Below are 7,128 nucleotides of genomic sequence, written 5' to 3'. Positions count from 1 at the left end.
CTGGAGCACGGGTAGCCCCCCGCTGGCTTCGTCGCTGGATCGGTTCGTCCGGTGCTGCGTCAGAAACGTCTTTAGCAATTTAATAAGAATATATTCTTTACGATCAATTAAGAATAATCCTGTCATTATCTGTTTGTGGGAGCACATTGTTCGTGGGAGCCTATGCCCTCCGGCCCTCCCACGAACCGTCTCTGTGGACTTATATATATATTACTGTTCTGCAGCTGGTCATAGAATAACTTATTCTGTGACCACTTTGAGTTACGATAATTACCATGTTAATTTATGAGATTACAGTAACTCCTTACTAAGTGATTTACTATAACATTATCGTAAAAATCACCGTGAGCTGTACTAACACGAGTATCGTAAATGCATATTCATGTTATCGTAAATTGGTACAAATATTATCGTAAATCAAAGTGGCTATAGAATAAGTTATTCTATGGCCAGCTACAGAATAGCATATATATATATATATATATATATATATATATATATATATATATATATATTAGCCAGCTACAAAATAAGTTATTCTGTAGCCACCTCCGTTTACGATAATTTTATATACTAATTTACGATAATGTCAATACATATTTATGATAATTGTGTTACTATAACATATGGAGATATTTTTCATAACGTTATAGTAAACCACTTACTAATGAGTTACTATAATCTCGTAAATTAACATAGTAATGATTGTAACTCAAAGTGGCTACAGAATAAGTTATTTTATAACAGCTACAGGGTAGTAGTTATATATATATATATATATATATATATATATATATATATATATATATATATATATATATATATATATATATATATATATATATATATATATATATATATATAGGATGAGGCTAAAATGCATCTTGGTGCATTCTGTGCAGCAAATGCACCCGACCGCGAGCGCGAGCAGCGAGCGAGAAACGTATCGGCCTAGACCAGACTCCACGCATACCGCACAGCAGCTGGTCCTCGCATTAACAAACTCCACGTTTGTGCATGCAAATAGATGGAGGCAACCAACCATGTGATGCCACATCACAGGTTAACCCACCAACCAGGAAGCATGCATGCAAGGAATCTTTTCTTAATTCGAAACGAAAAAAATACGATATCTCGTAAACGACAGATCCAATTTTAAATCCATTTGAACTAGGTTGTTGGAAAAAATGTGCTTAACAAAATAAGATCCATGAAGGCTATATTTGACGAAGTTTTTTTTAAAAAAATATGTAGTTGCATCCGTGTTATAGTGTGAGTTGCAAGCACAACTACAACATAATTGCATCTTGGTTGTAGCCTAAGTAGCACTGCTTGTAACTAGTTATAACCTGGTGTAACTCGGTTACTTCTAGTTGCAATTAGTCACTATTCTATTGCAACACAATTACTACACTGATTGCAACTAGATACGCTTGCAACTCCTACTGAATAGTGAGCAGATGCAACCAGATATAATTGCAACTTGACATGATTATAGTGAGCAGATGCAAATAATACACGGAGTTATAACTAGTTGCAACTCGGTAGTAGACAAAGTTGCAATCGCTAGTATACAGATATGCAACTCGTTTAAAAGATAAAAAATATACACATATTAGATCTAGTTTTGCTAAGCATATTTTTCTGAATACAACACAACAAACGGTATGCCAATCAGGGTTACGGTTTTGGAGAAAAATTGTTCCAAAAATTCGAACCAACCAAAGATTCCATACATGCATGCTGGCTGTTTTTTGTTGCACGTGGCTAACCTAGTTGTTTTCTTGTTGGTACTAGATTCATTGGTCTGGATCATCACCATTGCCATGGCAATCAGAGCGCCCTGGCGTACAAAGTCAACGACATCTGATGTAAGAGGCTCCAACAAGGAGATGGCTTCACTCAATCCTGTTCAAGCACAGAAGATTCCAACAGCTAGAGCTGCACCATAACGGACATGACAATTGTATGATTCTGATGGCAGGGACACGATTCTAGGTGTCTACTCAGGCTCGTTGCATTCATGTTGGGTAGTCAGTTGCGACTGCTCTAGACAGCTGGTTGCATCATCGTTTGTATACCGGTTGTAACTCATCCCTTAAACCGATTGTAACTTCTGTCGTACACAAATTGCAACCTTGGTGATAGGCCAGTTGCATTCTGGTTGGGTAGGACGGCTGGTTGCAGCTCTGTTTCTATACCAGTTCCAACTCGGCCCGTCAGCCGATTGCAACTTCAGTCGTACACAAATTGCAACTCTAGTGGTAGACCAGTTGCGACTCGTGCGGTAGGCCAGTTGCATTCTGTGCAACGAGTGCACAGACCCTCTCTAACCCTACGGTCCACGCGCCAGCGCAAGCCCGCAGGACCCTCCCCACATTTTCCTGCCAAACCTGCGCTCGTGCATGTAAAATTAAATGGACACAACCAACCACGTGATGCCACCTCACAGGTCAACCCACCCACCAGGAAGCATGCATGGATGGAATCTTTTCTTGATTCGATTCGAAAAAATGTGATATCTCCTAAACCACTGATCTATTTTTTAATCGGTTTGAAGTAGGTTCTTCGAAAAAATGTGCTTAACAAAATGAGATCCATAAAGGCTATATTTGTTAAAAAATTTTAAAGTATGTAATTGCAACTAAGTTGTACAATGAGTTGCAAGCACGTCTGCAGCACAATTGCAACTTGGTTGTAGCCTATTTAGCAGAAACATTTTCAATGAACTCATGTACAGTAAACAAGCAAGCAAGCAGGTAGAAGAAACATTTTCAATGATCTGTCTCAGGTTGGCTCAGCAGCTCACGTTCCTTCATTCCTTGTGCACCGGACGACGCTGGCACAAATTTGCTTGTAAAGCTGCTTGCTCATAGGCAGATGTTTGGGTTGGCTGTGGGTGTGCTCAGAAGAAAATTTGCCGCAGGGAGCAAGGAAAGTGTGTCAATGGTAGTTCTATTTCCACTCGACAAAGCATTGAGCTATCCTCGAGGACTTCACGTACAAATGATGTATAGGGTGAGAGAAAGAGAAAGAAAGAACTTCACTGAAAGGAAAAAAAGAAAAAGGAAAAAAATAAAACAGTCAGGCATGCACACACGGGAGTTGCTTGCAGCAAATAACACTACTGGGAATGCATGCGGTGAGTCTCGGCAGGCAGGCCAGGCATCACACGCATATGCATTGATCAAACATGCGAACAGGGAATCTATCTGATCTTTATGATTAGTACAACTACAACACCAGGCAACAGTTGGAGACGACCGCGAATCCGTGGATGAACCGATGAACAAAACTAAACGAGAGCCAGTCCAGTGACAAGCATCCAAGAACGATGAACAAAACTAAACGAGAGCCAGTCCAGTGACAAGCATCCAAGAAGCACATGCTAGCTCTGCCTGCTACCATGAATGCACGTACCAACTAAGTTTTGTGCGTTGCGTGCCGATGGGTCCTGCATAGGCCGGTTGGAATCTGGTTGGGTAGGCCAGTTATGACTGTCCTGGATGGCTGGTTGCAGCTCTGTTTGTATACCAGTTGCTACATAGTTGCAACCCAGCTGCTACATAGTTGCAATCAGTAACACACACAGAGAGATGCAACTCCTTGTAAAAATAATAAAATATATCAATATTGGATCTAGTTTTGTTAAGCATATTTTTTGAGTAAGATGCGGTTTGTTAATCGGGGTTACAGTTTAGAAGAAAATTTATTTCAAAGAATCGAACTCACAAAATATTCCATCCATGCATGCATGTTGGTTGCTAGTTGTATTTGTTGCACGTGGCTAACCATGAGTGGTGAGGAGTAGCAAATTAGCTATTGGTTGTCTCGGGTGCATGCATGCTGGTTAGTTCGCTCTGACTCACTTACCGGCCTGGGTGCATTCTGTGCAGAGCCGGTTACTATATAGTTGTACATATAACCTGTTACTACACAGTTACAACCCAATTACTACTCTGGTTACAATAAGATATGATATCAACTCTGAATTGCAACTGAATCCGGTTATTAAGACAACATGCAAAAGGTACACAAAGGTATAACTAGTTGCAACTCGGTATTATACAGAGTTGCAATCAGTAATACATAGAGATGCAACCCGTGTAAAAATAATTAAATATATCCATATTGGATCTAGTTTTGTTAAGCATATTTTTTTTGAGTAAAATGCAACAAACGAATTGTTAATCGGGGTTATGATGTAAGAGAAAATTTATTTTAAAGAATCTAACCCACAAAAGATTCTATCCATGCATGCATGCAGTCTAGTGAGATTTGTATGCAACGTGACTATGCATAGTAGGTGAATGATACAAATTAATTAGGACGCACGCGCCATATATATATATATATATATATATATATATATATATATATATATATATATATATATATATATATATATATATATATATATATATATATGGAGAGGCTATTCAGTAGCCGGCTACAAAATAAGTTATTCTGTAGCCACCTCCATTTACTATAATTTTATATACTAATTTACCGTAATGTCAATACATATTTACGATAGTTGGGTTACTATAACACATAGGGATATTTACCATAACATTATATTAAACCACTTAGTAAGGAGTTACTATAATCTCGTAAATTAACATAGTAATTATCGTAACTCAAAGTGGCTACAGAATAAGTTATTCTGTAGCCAGCTACAGGATAGTCACACACACACACACACCCATATCACCATTCATCAATAGATCAATAGATAGATTTACGTCTCAATTTCATTTACCTTTCCTTTCTACTTTTATGGTTGCTAGGTTTCTGTTCTGAACATGTTATCAGCACTTTCGCTATACAAAAGCCAAGGAGCAGTTGATAAAGACAAGAAGAACGAGAAGGAGATCGAGAAGGTAGGCAATGCCTTATGCAATGTACTCCGTACCTCCGGCATCCCTCGCTGAGCCATTATTGTCAATGGTTCTTCATTGCGCCGGCCGCATCGGCCTCCGTTTTGGTGATGGTTGGGTTTGGGCGTACTTACCGATTACTCCATGCCTTGCATACCCTTCTCCATGAACGTTGGGGCTTGAGGATGCGCATTGGTGGGCAGGGCGTCGTTGCAGCGTCGGCGTCGTTGCAGTGGTCACCACGCCACCAACTTGGCACCCAACAGCGGGCCATGCTCGGCCCAAGCCGTGGGGGACCATTGGATCTACAACCACTGGTGCTGGATGTACTTCGAGACGAGGTAGATTGACGACAATGACAGAGGGAATAGGAAGGGCATCAGGCTCTACCTATGGCGGTGATGGCGGTTTCCAGACCCTCATGGGCTGATCTTGGCCCAAGCCTAGGTTATGGCCAACGTCTCACTCGCCCGGGCTTCACGGACTGCAAGTTGGTGTGGACTAAATTTTATGTTGAATTGGCTCGTAGCAATAACAATTACCGTCCCCCTCCCTCCCACCTTCGGTATATCGCCAGAGGCCTGAGGGAGTGGGGATCCATCATTTTAATAAGTTTTCAGTAGATCAAGTTTTTAAGGTTAGGGTTTCTCCATGTCAAATTTATTGGTTTTGGGGATTTATTTCCTCCTCCTTCTCCTCTTCGGCGACGGCGAGAGGGTAGGGTGGAATCGTTTTCTCCATGGCGGCTTTGTTGAAGATGATGGCGACAACTACGACGTCAGCATCCTCACTGGTTTGACGACATGGAGACTTTTATTTCCGGACGGCGACATCAAGGCGGAGACGGTGTCGCCGCCGTGGAATAATTTTCTCCTGTCTCTTCTCCGTTTTATTGTGGTTAGATTTGGTCATGATAAAGGACTAGGGAGAATAAGGGCATGTTTGGCAGGGCTCTGACTCCTCTGAAAATGGCTCCGGCTCTGGCTTCTCTGAAGGAGCAGCTCCTCTGGAGGAGCTGAAGCCGTTCTAGAAAACGTTTGGCAAAACGGCTCCTTCGCACTTGACGACGTGAACCCACAGCAAGGAGCCGTGCGAAGCTCCTTTTTGAGGCTTCTCCTGCGCAGGCAAAAAATGACTCCGGCTCTTGACTGGCTCCCCATGCGGAGCCCTTTCCAAAACAGGCATTTGGCACAGCTCCTGCAGGAGCCGGAGCTGAAGCCCCTACAGGAGCCCTGCCAAAGAGGCTCTAAGTTTTAGATCAGTCTTCCTTATTCTTCGGTGGCAGAAAGAAGAAGAAGGAAGACACCAGAAAGAAGAAGTTTCTTAACTCCGCCTACATGAATGTTGGCCGTCGTTCGTTGGGCATCTGTTCTCAGGCCTTTTGCCGATTGTTTGCCTGTGCGATCATCCATACTGCAAAGCGTCGTACATGTTTGGTTTTGAGATCTGGAGCTATTCACAGTGTAGGTATAATTTAGATGAAAATCAGTTTTTGGATATTTGTGTAATCCAGAGTGCTTGTTACGTGTTGATGAACTCAGCTATTATCTAATATAATTCTTCTTTCATCATAAAAATTTATCTTTTCTTTTATTTTTTTAAGTAATTTAGAAATTTAGTCCATTCTATTAATTGCTATTTAAGAATTGCAGTTCATCAGTGTTGTTAGTCTATGTCCTTTTTAAATTAGATCCTGATGTATTATTAATCTATACATATAAGTGTTTGTTCCATTGTACTTAAGCAATTTTAGGCCCTGTTTGGTAGGGATTCGAATTCACTAGATTCGGATTCAGGAACTTGGATCACCCAAAAATTTCCCAAACACTCCGTATTCTCCAAATCCGGATTCACCAAAATGGTGGATCCAAGGGCTGGATTCACCATTTTAGTGGATCTCTTTAGGGGGTGCTCCACCAAACTGAGTTTAGTGGATTTGGAAGAAATTACCCACCACTGCCACCGGTTACACACCTCTCCCTCCTGTATCGATTTGTTTTCTATTATATTCTTCTCCTTCTCACGTATGAATAGACTCTGTCGCCCATCTTTCTCCCGTCGCGGCCAACTGGAGGCCACTGCTCGATGGCGAGCTCCCTAACTCTGGCGTCGGCGAGCTCCTCCTCTACCTCCCCCACTCCCTTTTGGCCCTTGGCCGCCGGTGTGCGGCCCCCCGGCCGCCAGAGCAACTCGCCTGGCCGGCCCCTAGATTCGGCCCGCCAAAGCGCCTCCCCCGTGCCTGGCCACC

This window comes from Miscanthus floridulus, chromosome 7, assembly GCF_019320115.1.
Source record: "Miscanthus floridulus cultivar M001 chromosome 7, ASM1932011v1, whole genome shotgun sequence".
Taxonomy (NCBI): Eukaryota; Viridiplantae; Streptophyta; class Magnoliopsida; order Poales; family Poaceae; genus Miscanthus; species Miscanthus floridulus.
This window is presented reverse-complemented; position numbering follows the sequence as displayed.